The following is a 21,409-nucleotide window of genomic DNA, read 5'->3' as shown; positions in this document are numbered from 1 at the left end:
CTTCCATCCCAGGCAGAAAAAACAGCTGTCCACATAATGTGAAACACCCCGCTCAACACCACAAGAGGTCACCCCCAAAAATTATGGGGCCAAGATGGAATGACCATATAGAAACCAGGAGGGGTAGGGGAACGTCGGTGGAACGAGGAGGTTTAATAAAGAAGCCTGTAAACAGAATAGTAAAATTGATATTCTGGATGTCTACATACATATGTAGTCGGCACGAGTTATTAAAAAGTTATTGGGGCTCTGAGGTGAGAAGTGACGGTGAATGTAGATAACCGTCACAGGCTATAATGAAAAGAAGTGCTCAAGAGTACTAAGATAAGATAATAATCTCTAGAATACGGAAACAAGGGTCTCCCCAAGGACAAAAGGAGAATGAAGAAAAACATAAAAGGGAAAGGGAAAAAGAAAAAAGAGGGAAGAAAAGAATGAGGAGTGAAGGAAATGGGGGTGATGGGAGTAGATTGAAGTGAAGTGAGGGAAGAAGTGAGAGGTAGTGAAAAGGAATGAAAAAACAGTGAAGATGACGGTGAGTAATTGAAGTGAATGACCTAGGGAGGCACAAATAAACATGCATCAGCCGCAAGAATGCGGAAGTGAGAATTAGCGGATAGGAAAACACAAATGTAAAACAAAAAGACGGGAGAAAGGAAAATGAGAAGGACAAGGAGGGAAAATGAAAAAGTGAGGAGTGAAGGTACAGAAACAAGAAGTGAAAAGTAGGCAACGGTGTGGGGAAATGGACTGGGGAAAGAGAAGAATGGGGGGTGATAGTGCAGAAAAAGAATTATATAAACTAAAGCATTATATAAACTAAAGCATTATATAAACTTTTTTTTTTTTTTTTTCGTTGCGCTTTAGCAATTCGCCACATGATGGCGACATTTTTTTTTTTTTTTTTTTTTTGGGACCCTGACCCACCAGAGTGGGTGTGGAACGTTGTGCTTGATTAGGCAGAGGGGCGGATCGACCGCAGCCCCCTCAGGTGGTACTCGTTCTTTCCCCCCCCTCCCCTCTCCACAGGTGGTACTTGTTTCTTCATTCCCTACAATTAGGCTAGATGCACTCTATTTATTCTGGCCTTACCTGCTGGTTTGGAAGGATCTTGCTTGGTATTTCCAACTACTAGCATATTGGTGGCCTCTATGCTATAGGTGAGTTTTATTTTTACATCCTTTTTCTGGCCAAAGTTTTTGGCTTCTCTGGTTTCATTCCAAAAATGACCCCTTTTACTCTTATATTTTAGAAGGAATCACCTTGTCTGCTTGCTGCTGCTATCTATATCCCAGCAGCTTTTGTATTTGACACCAGTGATCTCTGCTCAGGAAGTCTTCTATTTTCTTTTAATTCCCAACTGAATCTCTACAATTCAAAGGTACAGCTCTCCCCCCCCCCCCCCCCACTCACCCTTATTCTTGATGCGTTTTTATCATCTGGTGTTTGCCATTCACTGTTTTATTTTGCCCAGCTGCCCTCACTTCAATATATCTTGTATTTTCTGTTCCCCATGTGTCTTCACTTGTCTCCATTCCCATCCTTTTTGCTTTAGTTTATATAATTCTTTTTCTGCACTATCACCCCCCATTCTTCTCTTTCCCCAGTCCATTTCCCCACACCGTTGCCTACTTTTCACTTCTTGTTTCTGTACCTTCACTCCTCACTTTTTCATTTTCCCTCCTTGTCCTTCTCATTTTCCTTTCTCCCGTCTTTTTGTTTTACATTTGTGTTTTCCTATCAGCTAATTCTCACTTCCGCATTCTTGCGGCTGATGCATGTTTATTTGTGCCTCCCTAGGTCATTCACTTCAATTACTCACCGTCATCTTCACTGTTTTTTCATTCCTTTTCACTACCTCTCACTTCTTCCCTCACTTCACTTCAATCTACTCCCATCACCCCCATTTCCTTCACTCCTCATTCTTTTCTTCCCTCTTTTTTCTTTTTCCCTTTCCCTTTTATGTTTTTCTTCATTCTCCTTTTGTCCTTGGGGAGACCCTTGTTTCCGTATTCTAGAGATTATTATCTTATCTTAGTACTCTTGAGCACTTCTTTTCATTATAGCCTGTGACGGTTATCTACATTCACCGTCACTTCTCACCTCAGAGCCCCAATAACTTTTTAATAACTCGTGCCGACTACATATGTATGTAGACATCCAGAATATCAATTTTACTATTCTGTTTACAGGCTTCTTTATTAAACCTCCTCGTTCCACCGACGTTCCCCTACCCCTCCTGGTTTCTATATGGTCATTCCATCTTGGCCCCATAATTTTTGGGGGTGACCTCTTGTGGTGTTGAGCGGGGTGTTTCACATTATGTGGACAGCTGTTTTTTCTGCCTGGGATGGAAGCTATCCTTATTAGACCGCCTGTTGCTGCCGTTTGGACTGCAGCACATCATTGAGACACATCATCAAGGTAAAGGAATTAATAATTAAAAACTAAAAATTAAAAATTAAAAAATGCATTTAAGATACTTTTGTTTGCAATGTTGCACACGAATTTGCTTAATTTTTTGACTTTTTGCTTTCATTACATCCTTTTGCACACTGCTCCTCTAGCCAAAGGGCTTTGTGTAAAACCAACAATGTATCCCTTATTACCTAAACTATGATCATGAGATGTCTAACCACTATATGTTCCTTTCCAGCCACACAAACTCTCTGAAGAAGACCCTCAAAGGTCGAAACGTTCGTTAGATTGTTTTTACTACAATGCACATTTTTGACTGTATAAACATTGTTTGTGTACTGCTTGTTATACATTTATGTAAACGCTGTTTGTGTACTTGATACAACTCATGCTCCATCCATTTATGCTACCCAATTTTTGTCCACCTTTTAACATGTGAATAAACACAACTTTTTTATTACATGGTATTACCTCTTTCCTTTTGAGCTGCGCAATAACCCCATTTGGGAAAATTCTTTTCATCATTTTTATCGGGGTGAGCAGCCACATTCTCTCCACCATAGTGTCCTGTCTCTTTTCTAGCACTTCATTCTTGGGCCCAGGCAGTACAATGTCTTGGGCCGGCCCTGATATATATATATATATATATATATATATATATATATATATATATATATATATATATTACACACACACTTTTTTTGTATTTTTGGAGGTGGGGAATCTTGGGTGAGTTCCCGCACTTTTTTTCCTAGGACTTGACCCCTGGTGCAGATGACGCATACATGTCCACTGCAGTGATGACACTGACGGAGCCCGCTCTGCTGTATGGGTGGCTGGGAATAAACAGACGCCATCAGTCTGTTTTCACCAAACTACCCTCCTATCTGATCTGCCTAAATGGAAAAGGATGAATCGGACCCAGTCACAAGTATGTTTACAACCACCTGTCTATAGGAATGCGATCAGATCCACCTGAAAAACTCAAAGCGGAGATCTGGTCAGGTCTGCTTGTCAAAAGGGATATATATATACAGTATATGTAGCGCCTGGTTACTTAAAAAAGTACCTGTGCTAGTTAAATTTAGAGAGGGATCAGAGTGTTAACTGACTCTGATCCACTAGCAGGAGGGGCCTGATGGGAGAGCAGAGACGGAGCTGCCGCTGCTGAACGTGCTCCGCCTCCAACCACCTCCGGGCGGCATGGAGATGTAGAGCCGCCACGAGCTTCCATCCAGTTCATGCATCCTCGCTTCCCTACACCCTCCACAGCGTTCGGGCTGAATGGAAGCAGATCAGAATGGAAGCAGATTAGAAGCTGCCAGGAACCAGGAGCCGTCATGCCGCTTGTGCCACTGTGTACCGTAAGATAGCCGTACGATAATGACAAACAAGGTACTCTGTATCCCTTGCATTCCCTGCATTCCCTACCCGCCCTACCCGAGCCACAAGCAGCCATAGACCAGCCATAGATCCGCACTTACCTGCACTCACGTTCACGTCCTTTCTGGAATCAAATCTGTAGCGGGTCTGTGGCGGGTTTGCTGCGGACTCAGGCATGTCATAGCGGCGCATCATATCCCCGCATGTGGATACGGTAGTAGTGGAGAGTAAGGGGTCGGGCTGGGTACTGGGCGCTGCTCCCGGGATCCTTTATAGCCATTGCATCCGCTGCTGTTGCCGCTGCCGCCGCTGACACTGCTAACATTGACACGGCTGACACTGCTAACACTGCAGCTGCTTTGCGACCTTTTTTCAAAGAGCACTAGTGTAGTGCATTGCAGTACATTGTATAAGATCAGTGATAGATCTTTTTTTTTTTTTTTTCTTGGCTGGTTTCTGACAAGTGCCTGACACTGGTAATATCTTTAATATCTTTGATCTGTGACAACTATCCGTGGCTATCCGGGACACCTGCCATTATAGCTCGTGTTGACCCGCGTTGCTGCTGTCGCTGCTGAAGGCGCCCAGGTGTTTGGGTGGCGATTAGCCGGGGGGGTTAGTTGGCTGTCCGGTGACCCGACGGCGGATTGGCGCACATTTAATTGGCACAGGCCTGGGGGGACAATGCTCATATAACTAAATGACTAAAGGAATAAATGATCAAAGAGACTGGAGATAGTACGGTAGAAAAACTAGAAACTGAAAAATCTCTGAAGTACTATGGTGATTATGGAACATGATGGAAAGGATTGTTACCTTTTCTGCTAAATAGTTGTCAGCAGATCATATAAGCATTTATTACCACTCGCTCATTGCATACTGAATCATATAGCAGTACTAGCTTTGATATTCTTTTCTTTGATATTCTGATAGTATCGCTAATATTTTACTAGCATTGATCTTTTATGATATTACCTATATGCTACCATATTGTTATCTGATGCTCCGAGGAGACCTCTGAGTTCATATGCTGCTCTTTATTTATCCTTATTACGGTATTAATATCCATACCCTTTTGGAATAACCAGCATCTATTGGCAATTACCAGCATTATAAGTGTATGTCTCTCTATACTTGAAGCTGTGCTCGATGATTGGGGGTCTCTAGGTGACTCTGTCAGTAGGAAAAAAAAAAAGGGGGGAGGCGGAGCCTGATAAGACATTGCTAACTGATATTGGTCAAAACAGACTCTCGGTGGACTGACTTACCGACTCTTTTTTATACCAATCATCTTCTACTTGTCTCCTACTAGGACACATGGGGTCCTATATTGGATTCTATACTTCCCCAGCTTTTCTCATACTTTTTTGTTTTTAGTCTGGAACTCCCTAGACTAGTGGCCAATCCCACTAGCCGTATCGATCAGCAAGCCTAGGGAGAGCTCAAAGGGTGAAAGTAGGGCCAACCTAAAATAGGTCTAAGATTGCCGGCTAGGCTTGCACAACCCTTGTTACCCTTTGCTCTCCCCTATTGAAGGGGCACATGCAGAGCATTCCTTGCATGAGTCTGAAAATGAAGGGGAGATCGGGGAGAGGAGCGGTGGCAAATATACCTAGAATAAGTGCGAGCCCCGGATCCATAAGAAAATACATACTACAGGAGGGGGGTAAAGCCAGCCCTAGTAATAAGGCAGGAGCTAAAACAAACCCTGACTCTGCCAGCTTGTTGAGAGAAGAATTAGAGGACGAAGGGGAAGGTTAAACAAGACAAAAAAAGCAACAATTGACTAAAGGGGATATGGCAGAAATGCTAGCAAGCATGGAACTAAGATTAGAGTCCTCTATAAAAGGAGAAATAAACAGCCTACGGGAGGACATGAAACATATGTTGAAAAGAGTGGAGGAAGTAGAAGAAAGAATGGACTGCCATAGCCTAGAAATAAAAGGGTTAAAGAAACAACTGGAGGATTTAAGTAAAGAACAGAGATACATGAGGTATAAAATCGAGGACCAGGAGAATAGGAATAGAAGAAAAAATATAAGGATTAGAGGCCTACCGGAACAACAAGGAGAGGAAAATTTACAGGAACAACTGAACGAGATATTTGGTCACATGGTGGGAACAAATGAGGCTCCAAGTAAAATTAAGTTTGAGAGGAAACACCGGATCAGAAAATCACCAGAAGTAGGAACGGAGGTCCCAAGAGACGTTATAGCGAGATTCCATAACTATCAGGACAAGGAGATAATAAATAGCTATATGAAAATTAACCAACCGACTAAATATCGAGAGACTAGCTTACAGGTCTTCCCAGATTTATCAGGAGAAACGCTATCCCGGAGAAGAACACCAAAGCCATTACTGGAGTTGCTTAAATCACAAAATATTCAGTATACGTGGGGTTTTCCTGCCTGTCTGACAGGCCTTAAGGAGGGTCGCTCGGCAACATTAGGATTCCCAGAGGAGACCCCAAATTTCTGTAGGAGACTGAATATAGATCTAATTGAGATCCCAGGATGGTGGGAGAAACAGGAGCAAATAGCCCAGAAGAAGTTTAGGCTTGGCAACCGGTATGGAAGAGGCCACCGGGTAGAAAGAAAATGTAAGGAGAGATAGAAAGGGGGAGGTGTATAAGAAAAGGCATTACGTTGAGAAAAAAGAAGGAAGAGAAGATAGAAAGGGAAAGGGGAATGAAAAGAGAAGGGGAAATTTTTTTTTTGTAGCACTGACCCCCGAAGGAGCTGCTGGTTTAATTTGGGCCTGCACTCTACTAATAAACCCCACTAACTTGGCTCAATCCCCTTGGCACAGCTGTGATGCAATGCAATACAATACAATGTAAGACAATACAAAATACCTGTATTATAACCCCAGGATCCACTGACTGCACTTGGAGTGAGAAAAACAGTACGCCACAACAACTGGATACTTAACCAGAGATATATTTTACTGTGAAATATGCAAAGAAGTGATTACAGTAATTGTGCTGTCATCCCAACGTAAGACGACAGCACAATTGATTTAAACATAAGCTATTTGAAAACAGTATACATAAACATTTTATACCTGGGAGCTCCCCCTACTTTATTAGCTATGCATGAGATCTCACTTAAAGTACTTGGTCTTGGATCTTCTTTTCTTCGCTAGCTAAAGTGATTTGTAATCCACAGTTTTGATGAGTCAAATTGAAGTGAAAATGCTCCTGGTGTAACTGCAACAACTATTTTAAAATCGCTTGAAACGTCAAATTAGATAGGCCTCAAGCCTTCTCAGTTTCAGTTCCTCTGCTCCTCTGTGGAACTATAAATCCCAGTGAGGCCTGTATATGAGTCTAACTGCGTGTAAACTTAGCAAACTGTGGGTCGTGACCCGCTCACCCACTGGATCGGAGCTCCGGGTAGTAACTTTTGTTCAGGGTCCTGTGACTGCAACTTGCTTCTCCGTCAGCTCTGTTCAGCTCCGCTGGATGGATCCGGTTCTCTGATGCTCGGATGAGTGTCTCTCCGTCTCTGCAATCCGGCCACTGTCCTCTAGCTCTCCGAGCTCAGCCTTCGCTCCCCAGCAGCTCGGCATCAGCCTCCAGAAGGCTTTTGTTTACCCTCCTGTCTCCCCTCGTCTCCAAGGCAACCAAAATCCTCCACAAAACATCTCTCTGCATTACCAGTATTTGGGTCTCTCCTCGTCTCCAAGGCAACCAAAATACTAAACAAAACATCTCTCTGCATTACCAGTATTTGGTCACTAGATGGCTCCAAATACTTAAACATAGCAATGTCCATAGACATTGTATTAAAGTATGCAAACACACATCAATATACAAGAATTTCAGCGCTACACTTTTTTTAGAAAAAGATAAAAAGGGGTAAGAGTAACTTGTTTGTTTTGAGACACATAGGTAGAGGGATGCATATGCAAGGTTGTTTTGGAGGGATGGAGCTGGAGTGGGTGGACACGGGAGGGCAGGGTATTCGGTTGCTGTAATCCCTCAGAGCTCAACCTCGAGGAGGAGAAGCCGGGGGCTGGGAAAAGGAAAGGAGGGCCATGGCCAAAGGTCTCAAAGAGACCAGTATTTCCTCCAAGGGGAAGGGGGGTGGGTATGAGGTAGAGGGGGGGGGGGAGACAGGGTGTGGGGGGCACTCCAGAATTCCGCAAAATGTCAAGACGAATATTTTATGAAAAATTATGGAGATAAACATAATTTCCTATAATGTCAGGGGCCTAAATGCACCCATTAAGCGCGCAAATATAATGAAGGAGCTTAGCTTACCGAAGGGGGATGTGATCATGTTACAGGAGACCCATCTCACCATAGAAACAAACCGTAAAAATATGACACAATTGTTCCGGGTATGGTATTTTGGAGATTCTCCAATTAGTCGAGCGATAGGTTTTGCCAAAGAGATCAGGTTTATAATAGAGTATAGAAGGGCAGACCCAGAGGGTAGATATTTATTCCTTAGAGGAAAACTGAATGGAGTAGAAATCTCTCTGTCAAATATTTATTGCCCAAATAAAAATCCTATCCGCTATGTAATGAAAGCGATAACGGAGTTCATGGAGTTTAAACGGGGAATAGCTATAATAGCAGGGGATTTTAATTTTCACATAGATCCAGATTTAGATAGTACGTCTCGTGCACAGGGGACCGGAAAGGCATGGAGAAATAAACTGAAAAAAAAAACTCCATCAGTCTCAATTAGTAGATGTATGGAGGATACAACATAATAAAGAGCAGGATTATACATTCCACTCCCCCTGTACACGAGACTTACTCGAGGATAGACTTTTTTTGGTGGAACATAGGTTCTTAGAAAACATAAGTGACTCCAGCATAGGTATAGCAACCTTCTCTGACCATGCGCCAGTGTCATTAAGACTAAAAATAGGGGAGAAACGGGTAAATAATATGAAGTGGAGGCTCAACGAAGAACTACTTCAGGATAAAGATATAGGGGCAAATCCACAAAAACCTAGCCTAACTTAACTTTTACCATTTAAGTTACACTGGCGGAAAATTTCTACCTAAGTGCCCGATCCACAAAGCACTTACCTAGAAATTTTTGGCCGTGTAACTTAAATGTCTCCGGCGCAAGGTGGTCCTCTTCTGCAGGGAGCGATGACAATTTAAATGAGGGGCGCTCCCGCGCCGGCCGTACTGCGCATGCTCGTGACGTCATTTTCCCGACGGGCAGCGCGCAAAATTATGTTACGCCGGGCTTTGTGGATTGCGACGGGACAATAAAGTTGCGTCGGGTAAAAAAAAAGTTACGCGCCGAAAAATAAAATTCAAAATTTTAAAAAAATCGGGGCGATCGAAAAAAAGGTCTGTTTTTACAAGGTGTAACTAGTTTACACTTTGTAAAAGCAGAACTAATTTTACGTATGCAAACGTAAACTTACGCAGAAAACACAAAGCTGAAAAGCTTTGTGGATCTCCGTAAGTCCTCATTTGCATACGCTAGGCAGCATTTCGACACGAAATGCCCCCAGCGGCGGATGCGGTACTGCCTCCTAAGATCCGACAGTGTAAGTCTCTTACAGATGTCGGATCTTCTGCCTATCTTTGGAAAACTGCTTCTGAGGATCAGTTCCAAAGATAGGCACAGGGATACGCAGGCTGAACAGCAGTTCCGCCTGCGTATCCCTTTTGAGGATTTGGCCCATAGAAACCAGAATAAAAAGGGAATTGGAGGAATTTTTTGAAATAAATTTAACAGAGGATGTCTCAGAGGCCATAGTCTGGGAGACCCATAAGGCTTTTGTGCGCGGAGTACTAATTGAGATCGGGGCGGAAAATAAATAAATAAGGAGAATAGATAACTTAGAACAACTACATAAACAAGATAGAAATAAAGAAACTTTACTAAAATTAAATATTAAGAGAGAGGAGTTAAGAGAGCAAATAGAGCAAGAAACTAGAAGTACATTTAATCAAGTAAAGAAAGAGAGGTACTTATGGGATAATAAACCAGGGAAACATCTAGCAAACTTATTAAAAAAAGAAAAAAAATCTTAACTTTATTGAGAAAATACAAACAAGTCGGGGTGAAGTAGTACATAAAACTAGCGAAATAGTGAAGAGTTTTAAAGAATACTACGAAAAACTTTATTCAATCAAAAAACAGGAGACTAAGGAAGAGCTGTTTAAAGGGAAAAAAATATATGAATTTCTAAAGGAAATTGAGTGGGAGGCAATTTCTGAAGATAATTTCAAGAAGCTTGAAGCCCCGATCTCAGAAAAGGAAATTGGAGAAATAGTTAAAAATGCGCCAAACGGAAAGAGCCCAGGACCGGATGGTTTAACGGTTCTCTATTACAAAATGTTCATTGACATTTTGGCCCCAAAAATGTGTTCGTATATGAATGGTTTAGGTGAAAAGTGGGACATCGGTAAAGAAGCTATAGAAGCTATCTTCACTCTAATCCTGAAAGAGGGCAAGGATAGCACACTCTGCTTGAGTTATAGACCGATCTCCCTTCTGAATTGTGACACCAAGATTTTCTCTAAAATATTAGCTGAGAGGATGAAAGGAATAATGAAAGACTTGATCCACACTGACCAGGTTGGCTTTGTACCAGGACGGGAGGGGAGAGACAATGGGATCAGAACGTTGTTAGCCATGCAGAAAATTAGTGATAGTGGAGCCCCAGGTCTACTCTTATCAGTAGATGCGGAAAAGGCATTTGATAGGGTAGACTGGGGTTTCTTATATAAGACACTAGAGAGAATAGGAATAGACCCAAAAATGTTAACCTGGATTAAGGCACTGTATAATAAACCTGGTGCAAGAGTAAAAATCAATGGGACCCTGTCTGGTGCTTTTGAACTCCACAATGGTACAAGACAGGGATGTCCCCTGTCCCCCTTATTGTTCGTCCTGGCATTAGAACCACTATTAAGGAGAATAAGGAAGAATCCAGATATAAAGGGTATAGAAGTAGGACGGGAGGAACACAAACTCGCGGCCTACGCGGATGACATCCTGTTCTACTTAACAAGCCCGAGAATAACGTTACCAAATTTAATAAAATTAATGAAACAATATGAAGAGCTGTCCAATTTTAAAATGAATCCAACTAAATCCGAAACCCTAAGTATTAATATAGCTAAGAAAGATCAAAATATATATCAAAAGGAGTTCCCATTTGTGTGGGAGAAAAAGGAAATAAAATATTTAGGAGTAAAAATAGCTATCTCAAAAGAGAGGATTTATAAAGTAAATTTTGTACCTATGCTGGAAGAAATCAAGACAGAACTCAGTAGACTCACGGTAGGACAAATATCATGGGGAGGGAGAATTAATATTTTTAAGATGGTAATCTTGCCCAAAATCATGTTTAAGATACAGATGCTTCCGATTGACCTACCTCAGAAGTACTTTAAGACTCTACAAACAATTCTATTAAAATTTGTGTGGCAGGGTAAAAAAGCGCGTATCAGCTGGGCAACTTTAAAAAGAAATAAGACACAAGGGGGATGAGGAGAACCAGACATAAGAAGTTATTATGAAGCAGTAATTCTCACAAGAGTGATAGACTGGATCAGGGACACTAAGCAAAAAAGGTGGGTAAGGATGGAATACCAGATGAGCAATGTTTCATTAGGGAGTATTATCTGGATTCCAGATAAATACAGGGAGTTAGGGAAGCAATCACACAGTATTACACGTTTTGCTATTAAAATTTGGGATAAAGTTCACAAGAGGGAAACATGGGACTTCAGCTCACCATTAATGCCATTAAAAGACTCGAAATATTTTGCACCAGGGGTAGAGAAGATATCAGGGAAATGGATTAGGAAAAAAAATGCCCAGTTGAAAGATGTCATGACACAAGATAAATTAAGCACTTATGAGGAATTAAAGGGCAGAGGGGAGATAATAAATGAATGGCGGTATGGCCAGTTAAAACATTTCTTTGAGGCTCTCCCACAGCCATGTAGATCTGCAGAAAATCTAGGTCCCCTCGAGAGAATTGGTGAAGGAGAAGTAGGGAGAGGAGTGATCTCTAAGATCTACAAAAACTTAATAGAAGTAGAGCAATTGGACATTCCACCATATATTAAAAAGTGGGAGGAAGAACTGGGGTCCTCTCTGAGTATACCAGAATTAAAACAAATATGGAGAGCAAACAGTAAAATAACTGAATTAAATTATAAATGTCTGACGCGGTGGTATATTACTCCAGACAAAGCCCATAAATATAAGAAAGAAGCCTCAGAATTTTGTTGGCGCGGATGCAGACAGATCGGAGATATGGCTCATATATGGTGACGATGTCCAAAAATTAAACGGTATTGGAGCAGGATTAGATATTTAATAATCGAAATAACGGACTTAGAGATTCCAGATGACCCCTGGGGATGCTTGCACCAGAGGATCAGATTACCAAATAAACTATATCAGAAAAGTTTACTACCACATCTGTTAACCTCCCTGGTGGTATGATTCTGTCTGAAAAAACATGCTGAAAGCGGTACAATTATTTGCAAGGAAATTTGGTGTTTTATACTGTAGGCCTGTGATTTTTAGGAATAACTCACTTAAATCTGACCAAACAAGAATCTAATAGGCATCTCGGGTATGACATTTTTTTAAAAACAAAATTTTAAATTATAATATAATAAATAATTATAGAAAGTAATAATATAATTAAAATAAAAATTATTCAATAATGAAATCAACTCAAAATCACTGAAATTTTCTCAGTTGCAGAATTGTTGCTGTCATTATTTATTTATTTTTTATGACGAATTTCCCCGCAAATCGCGATCGCACAATTCTGCAAGTGATTATAATTTATTATCGCTGTTTTCTAGCTGATCTAAAACCATTTTTGACATAAAAAGACACTTTTGGTTGCTATGGACAATCTACAGTTTTCAGGCAGAAAAAAAGTTTTTTTTTACATACAGTACTGTAATCTATAAGATTACAGTATACTGTATGTAATGTGTTTGTTTACTTTTTTGAATTTGGCTCCGATCTCCGCTCCCGTAACGTCGCAGGGAACGGAGATCGGCGGCACAGGAGGACGCTGTGTGAATCGAGCGAGGTCCCGCTCGCTCACACAGCGTGGTGACATCGCTGGATCCAGGAGAAGGTAAGCCAGCGCACGCTGCAGGCTCTGCATGTCTACCCCGAGCGTGACTCGGGGATACCGATCGCAGCAGAAAAAATCCACCCCGAGTCACGCTCGGGGTTACCGCCAGGGAGGTTAACAGCTGCTAAAAGCCTGATAGTCAGTCATTGGCAAGACAGGGAAAGTCCCTCTATTAGCGAATGGTGCAATAAAATAAATCTCATTCAAAATTTAGAATTTTTAAGGTTTTCTGATACAGATGGCCTAGAGGAATATGAAGAGATCTGGTCTAAATGGATAGAGTTCAAAAAGTCAATGACGTTTGCGGATTTGATGGGTGCATAGACTTTTTTTTTTTTTTTTACTCATGCCTTTAAGGATTGCTACAATATAAGAAAGTAACAAGATAGAAAGGTAACTGGAGTCCCGGGGGGAGGGGGGGTGGGAAGGGAATGGGTAGAAGGGATACAACAATTAAGGAAGAAAAGTTTAAAGCTCTGTAAAAGTAAGCAAAATACATACTCGCTTTCTTTATATATGGAGATTTATAAATTATATATATATATATATATATATATATATATATATATATATATATAAAAAAATTACCTAAAAAGGGTAAAGGGTGATGGGTGGCAGCAGTGAAGTCGAGGGTTCGGCTTCGCTGTGCATGCTGGGGGAGGGTATTTATGGGGCAGACGCCATTAGTCTGGGTTCTTCTTCAGAGTGCAGCACCCACCTTCAGGGTGACTGCATCATGGTGCCCTGGTGTAATGGCCTTCCAGGCCGGGGTGCACGTGCCATGCGGTGTTCCTGGTTTCGGGACCATGTTGGTCCAGAACATTTAAGCTGTGACAGGGAGCCCAGTAGTCGTCTGGGTTCCCAATCCTGAAGATCCCAAGCAAAATTGCTGTTCGGTGGAGAGTCCATCTGAGGAGAGCCAATGAGAGGCTAGCGATCCAATAGGGTCTCGACAAACCACCGGGGATCAAGGTAGCCGGACACTGAGAGGCTGGTCACCTGTCAGTCAGTACCTGAAAACTATTTGAAGGAGATCCAGGCGCAATTCTATCAAGGAGGATCATCTCCGTAATCACAATCACAAGGAGGGCCTGTGGCAGAGGCTTTTCCCTGAGTCCATTTCAGGAGGGTCTGTGGCAAAGACTTTTCCTTCAAGTTCGAGTGATACCCTGGCTGCCAGGTCAGTAAGAGTGGGTCTGTCCAGGTACGCTATACCCACTCTGGCTAGAGTGGTGAATACAAAGTATTGTTGGGAGCAGGACTGTTTCCCTATCGTTGTGCCTGAGTCTGCTACGTCTCCTTTTATTTCACCTCTACTCTTCATCACAAGTTTTAATGTTTTTACCCGGCTGGGTAATAAAGAGCACAGGGAAGGGGACCTGTCGTGGACATTCCATTAATGCTACATCCACCATACACCCGCTTAGACGGCGGAGGAGCCATGAGGAAACATGCCACCCAAAACAAACCAGCAGCTCCTCCGGGGGTAGTGCTACATAATTTATATATATATATATATATATATATATATATATATATATATATATATATATATATATATAAAATCTATATCGGTACCCCCTTAGGGGCTGCTGAGAATTGTGGTTTGTCTGTCACCCTGTCCAGTATTGCATTCACTCTCAGGCACTACAAGACATAAAGCAGTCAGTGAACTTTGTTGTTTTTCTTTTTGTTTTATTGAGGTATTTAATCAATGTATTAAATGTCTATTACATTTCCAATCCTATGAACATCTTTTAGGAAGAACATTGACAGTCGTGGTCTTCACTGCAATTACTGCTTTGGTATTGTGGATCTTTGTAAAATATAGAAAAACCCCTTTGCTGAAAGCCAACAACTACAACCAGAGCTATGTCCTTCTAATATCTCTTTTCTGGGGGTTCCTCCTCTCGTTCCTCTTTTTGGGACATTAATGTGAAAAAAATGTTATATAAACAAACAATTGAGGAAACACTTGTGTAGTGAATGGTAAATGGGAGCAAAAAAATCACGTGAAATTAGGATCATAAAAAGCAGTATGCAGTATGGGGTACTCAGCATGTTACTAACATGCTGAGTACCCCATACTGCTTTTTATGATCCTAATTTCACGTGATTTTACTGCTACATTTTTTAACAAAATAAAGTCTTCATGGTTTTTACTTGTTTGACCTGCACCATTGGAGCATTTTTTCATTTGTTTCTCACATATGCTGTGTTCCACGAGTGTGGCCTTTTCCATCATTTGGCCTCACCCATTGGGGTTTCTGCCTTGGAGAGAGCGTCTGACCAGATCGGTTCCAATATCCTGAGTGGAGCGACCATCTGAACCATCCAACAGAGCCATCCATCTGCACAAAACCCAGGGTCCGCTGTGACCACCACGCTTTACCTGACTTGGCGCTAGTATTAGCACGCAAGTCCACCACAGCTGGTAAGAGTACCCTTTTTATTTCCTATACCAACGTGGAGATTGCTACAGACAAGCCATTACCACTGTTTGTTTGAATTTACATCATCTGTGAAGTGCATTCACCTTTCCAGCTGGAAGCAGTTTCATGAACTCTCCCTACAGCTTATTGAACTCTGATTGCTTTTTTGCATTTATCCAGTGTTTTCCACTAGCTTGATCGCTAGACACATATACTTTGGCTCTCATGAGCTAACTTCCCATTTACCATTCACTACACAAGTGTTTCCTCAATTGTTTGTTTATATAACATTTTTTTCACATTAATGTTTTTTAGCGCTGCACTTTTTTGTATTTATTTGCCTGGACTTTGTTTGTTTGTGTGCTGGCTGCTTTTTGGGTCATACCTCTTATCACTAATTTTTCTAGTTAGCGCAATTTTTCCCCCCACATATCCGCTCTTTTTGGGACATCTTAGGGAAATGACATGTGTACAGAGTGGTTGCTTCTGCTCCAAGGATCACTGCCATGAGTGGACGATCATATTATGGACTTTATTTTTTAACCAGTGACTGTGCTTTATCACTAGGCACATACTATACATTATTTCTATGTCAAAAGAACGAAAAATAGTAAAAGACCTCAGCGCAGTCACTATGGTGTGAGTGTAGTGACACCAAAATTAATGAAAAACAAATATATATGAGTATGAATGTGCAATTGCCTCAAATAAAAAAGCTGTGCATCCGATTATACACCCTGGCCCAGATTCAGGTAGGGGCGCGCACTGATACGGCGGCGCAGCGTTTTGTTTTTACGCTACGCCTCCGTAAATTACTGGAGCTACGCTTCATTCACAAAGCATTTGCTCCGTAATTTGCGGCGGCGTTTCGTAAAAGGGGCCGGTGTAAGCGAGCGTAATTTAAATGATCCCGTAGGGGGCGTGGATCATTTAAATTAGGCGCGTTCCTGTGCCGAACGTACTGCGCATGCTCTGTCGGGAACATTTCCCGACGTGCATTGTGGTAAATGACGTCGCAAGGACATCATTGGCTTCGACGTGAACGTAAATGGCGTCCTGCGCCATTCACGAACGAGTTACGCAAACGACGCAAAATTTGAAAATTGCGATGCGGGAACGACGTCCATACTTCCCATTTGCTGCGCCTCCTAATAGCAGGAGCAGTTTTACGGCGAAAACGACGTACGCAAACAACGTAAAAAACGAGCGCCGTCCCGCGCGTACGTTTGTGAATCGGCGTTAGTATGCAATTTGCATACTCTACGCTGACAACTACGGGTGCGCCACCTAGCGGCCAGCGTCAGAATGCACCCTAAGATACGAAGGCATAAGAGACTTATGCCAGTCGTATCTTAGGTTACAGTCGGCGTATCTAGCTTTCTGAATACAGAAAGTAGATACGCCGGCGCTACTTAGCAATTACGCTGCGTATCTATGGATACGCAGGCGTAATTGCTTTCTGAATCTACCCCCCTGACACTGCTGCATACACACGTGACAAGCAAACAATGTATTAAAAAGTGTGGTGCAGTATTAGATAAGAATCAGCTGTCCAAGTCCACAATAATTCTGAAAAAAAGACCTTCAATTTTTCCACTTGTGCCATGAATACTGTTCTCTTTCTGCAACATTTTTGTGGATCACTCCAACTTGTATTGTGCATAGCATATGACCAACATTCCAATACTCTGACCTTGTGATTTGACCCAATAAAAAACAGGTCTCATGCACTTTCCCTTTAAACAGGATATGATGTGCCAGAAGTGTTGTTCCCCTCTGCTGTATATGGATATCATTCAGTCCACTTTCATCCACAGGAATCCTTCGGTGGTTGTATATAGGAAGCTCAAAAAGGAGGATTATATATTGCTCTTCGTATATTTAAGATTTATTTTTTATTAACAATAAAGCCCAAGAATAAAAACTTATCTTGAAAGTGCACATTTGCTGGTGCACATTAGATTACTTACAAGTACATTAGAAATGGCTCATGCAAGATGGCCAGCCCACACACTTCTGTTTGCAGCTTGAGGTCATAGGCTCCTCCCAATGTGTATTTTCGCAGAGTGTACAAACAGTGAGCCCACAAGAGCTAAACCTCCATATCACAGCATGCTATAGTGCTCAGTAGTGTTGCTCACGAATATTCGCATTGCGAATATTCGTTACGAATATGGCATGGCATTTTCGAATATTCGCGAATAACTCGAATTTCGCGGCCAATATTCGCTATTCCGAATATTCGTATTTTTTCAATTTTATTTTTAAAACAGATCACATCCTAGTGATCTCCATCGACGTCTAAAAGCATTTCTGGTATGATTAGAGACCCTGGGCCGAGTAGCTAAGCTGAGGCGATCCTTTTATGTTGCCGAATATTCGCAATCGCGAATATTCGATTTCCGAATATTCGCAAATACTTTCTCCGCCCTTCTTTTGCATCAGAGCCAATCAGAGTTCTCCTACCACAGTTGTCATAGGAGAGAGTGGAGTGTTTCTGTGCGTTTTTCCAGTGTATCACATCTTCAAAGAATTTTCCATCTTTTGTCCCGTGTCATCATCATTTGCATTTCACCTCTTTAATGAGAATAATAACTGTTTAACATAAAGACATTTAAGAGATGTCAACGTAAACAGTTTACTTGTATTTTCCAAATCTATGGTTATTCAATATTTATTAAACTAATCAATATACAAATTGGTCAAAGTAAACCCTCAAATCTATATAATAATGTATTTATTTATTTTATTAATACCTTGTTAGTTGCAGGGTCCATTACGTAAAACCACACTTTTTCCAAAGGGCAGGTGAAATTGAATGTTTCAAAATTTCGCAATCAATTTCGCATTCGCATTAGCGAAATTTCGCAATCAGTTTCGCATTCGCATTAGCGAAATTTCGCAAAATTTTTTTTTGATAAAATATCACGAATATTCGATTTTAGCGAATATTTCACGAATATTCGGCTATATATTCGTGATATATCGCAAAATCGAATATGGCGTATTCCGCTCAACACTAGTGCTCAGCATAAAAGATGATTATAACTGGTCACATAGCAGGTTAGTGTTGACATCTTAATTCAGAAGAGGCTATTGCATGTATAGTCATACAGGACAGTGACAGGATTCAGGGAAATAGGGACCAGTACCAGAATACCACAGAAGTGTTTCCGCATAATCAAAAAGGTTTAGAGTCACAGACAGCAAAGGGATCGCGGATCACAGACCTGATCTTGGATGTGGAAATACAGGGCAATTTAGAAAACAGCGACCACAGGTCAATTTGTTTCAGCATAAATCGCACAAATAGGAAACATAAGGGGAATACCAAGACACTAAAGTTCAAAAGAGCAAACTTCCCTAAACTGCGCTTTTTGCTGGAAGATATTAAATGGGATAAAATCCTAGGAACAAAGAACACAGAGAAGAAATGGGAGTGTTTTAACTACTAGCCGACCACGCACCGTCATTATACGGCGGCAGGTCTGTTCTCCTGGGCGAGAGCCCGTAGCTATACGCCGTGCTCCCGTGCGTGTGCCCGGCGGGCTCGATCGCCGCCGGGCACATGCGATCGTTCGTTACAGAGCGGGGACCGGGAGCTGTGTGTGTAGTTAACCCCTTCCCCGCCCCCTAGTGTTAACCCCTTCACTGCCAGTGGCATTTTTATAGTAATCCAATGCATTTTTATAGCACTGATCGCTATAAAAATGCCAATGGTCCCAAAAATGTGTCAAAAGTGTCCGAAGTGTCCGCCATAATGTCGCAGTACCGAAAAAAAATCGCTGATCGCCGCCATTACTAGTAAAAAAATATATTAATAAAAATGCCATAAAAATACCCCCTATTTTGTAAACGCTATAACTTTTGCGCAAACCAATCAATAAACGCTTATTGCGATTTTTTTTTTTTACAAAAAATATGTAGAAGAATACCGATCAGCCTAAACTGAGGAAAAAATTTTTTTTATATATTTTTGGGGGATATTTATTATAGCAAAAAGTAAAAAATATTATTTTTTTTTCAAAATTGTCGCTCTATTTTTGTTTATAGCGCAAAAAATAAAAACCGCAGAGGTGATCACATACCACCAAAAGAAAGCTCTATTTGTGGGAAAAAAAGGACGCCAATTTTGTTTGGGAGCCACGTCGCACGACCGCGCAATTGTCAGTTAAAGCGGCGCAGTCCCGAATCGCAAAAAGTGCTCTGGTCTTTGGGCAGCAATATGGTCCGGGGGTTAAGTGGTTAAGATTATAGTTAATAAAGGTATTGGCCAGCGCATCCCAATGGAAAATACATTTAAAAGAGCTAACAATAGTCCTGGGTGGCTCAACTCCAAAGTAAAAATGCATATAAAGGCAAAGGAGAAGGCTTTAAAAAAATACAAGGCAGAGGGGTCATCATCAGCATTCCAACTTTACAATAAATGAAATAGGAAATGTAAGGGTGCAATCAGGGCGGCTAAGATGGAACATGAAAGGCACATAGCAGAGGGGAGTAAAAAAAAAAAATATTCTTTAGGTATATAAATTGTAAGAATGGGAGGTCAGAATATATTGGCCCCATAAAGGATAATGAAGGGAATCTGGTTAAAAACGACAGAGAGATGGCGAAGGTTTTGAATTTATGTTTCTCCTCAGTCTTCACAAGGGAAAGGGGGGATTCAGTAACAAAGACTGCAATGTTTATCCTCATAACACATAACAGAGGATAGAATTAGAAATAGACTTGAAAAACTTAACGTTAATAGGTCACTGGGACCAGATGGCTTGCACCCAAGGGTCCTTAAGGAACTCAGTTAAGTGATAGCCAGACCATCCTTCCTAATTTTTATGGACAGTCTACTGACTGGAATGGTACCAGCTGATTGGAGAAAAGCCAATGTAACACCAATATTTAAAAAAGGGCCAAGATACATCCCTGGGAACTACAGGCCAGTTAACCTAACATCAATAGTTTGCAATCTCTTGGAGGAGATGATAAGGGACTATAAACAAGATTTTAGTAATAAAAATGGTTTTATTAGCAGTAATCAGCATGGATTCATGAAGTTCTTGCCAGACCAATCTATTTACCTTCTATGAGGGGGTGAGCTGCCCTCTAGATAAAGGAAGGCCTGTAGATGTGGTGTATCTAGATTTTGCAAAGGCATTCAATACCGTTCCCCATAAACGTTTACTGTACAAAGTAAGGTCTGTCGGCATGGACCAAAGGCTGAGTATATGGATTGAAAACTGGCTACGGGGGGTGAGTCCCGAGGGTGGCGATAAATGGGGAGTACTTGGAATGGTCTGCTGTGGAAAGTGAGGTCCCCCAGGGTTCTGTCCTGGGACCAATCCTATTTAAGGTATTCATAAATGATCTGGAGGATGGGATAAACCGCTCAATCTCAGTTATTGTGAATAATACTAAGTTAAGCAGGGTAATAACTTCTATGCAGGATGTGGAAACCTTGCAAAACAAATTGATGGGGTGGGCAACTACATGGTACATTAGGTTCATTGTTGAAAAATGTGAAATAATGCATTTGGGTGCCAAAAATATGAAGGAAATTTACTCGCTAGGGGGAAAACTTTTGGGGGAATCTAGGATGAAAAAGGACCGTGGGGTCCTAGTAGATGACAGGCTTAGCAATGGCATACAATGCCATGCTTCTGCAAGCAAAGACAACAGAATATTGGCATGCATTAAAGGGGTTGTAAAGGTAAATGTTTTTTCACTTTAATGCATCCTATGCATTAAGGTGAAAAAACATCCAACAGAATCGCCCCCCCCCCCCCCCCCGAGCCCCTGTTTTACTTACCTGACCCCTCGAAAGTCCTGCACTCGTCCCGTCATCCTCTTCGGTTTCCGGCCATTGATTGGCTACACTGGATGGATTTAAAGCAGCACAGCCATTGGCTGGTGCTGCTGTCAATCACATCCAATGATGCAGCGCGCCAGGGGCGATAGGCTGCCGCTGTACCACGGGAGCGTGCTCGCAAGAGCTTTCCACAAGGCCAGCTCGCTCGCATAAAGGTGGAAAGCTCTTGTGGGGGGAGCCATGACAGCCGCCAAGGAACCCCAGAAGATGT

The 21,409-nt window shown here is 41.7% G+C and overlaps 1 long non-coding RNA gene across 1 annotated transcript; it reads left to right on the top strand.

Annotated features, from left to right (window-relative positions):
- The first annotated feature begins 1,053 nt into the window (after nucleotides 1-1,053).
- On the top strand, nucleotides 1,054-2,795 carry LOC120920456. Its single transcript, XR_005744717.1, has 4 exons — nucleotides 1,054-1,160; nucleotides 1,253-1,381; nucleotides 2,193-2,424; nucleotides 2,657-2,795. It is a non-coding gene; the product is annotated as an uncharacterized LOC120920456 (long non-coding RNA).
- Nucleotides 2,796-21,409: the final 18,614 nt, after the last annotated feature.

This window comes from Rana temporaria, chromosome 13, assembly GCF_905171775.1.
Source record: "Rana temporaria chromosome 13, aRanTem1.1, whole genome shotgun sequence".
In the NCBI taxonomy this organism is placed as follows: Eukaryota; Metazoa; Chordata; class Amphibia; order Anura; family Ranidae; genus Rana; species Rana temporaria.
This window is presented reverse-complemented; position numbering and strand designations above follow the sequence as displayed.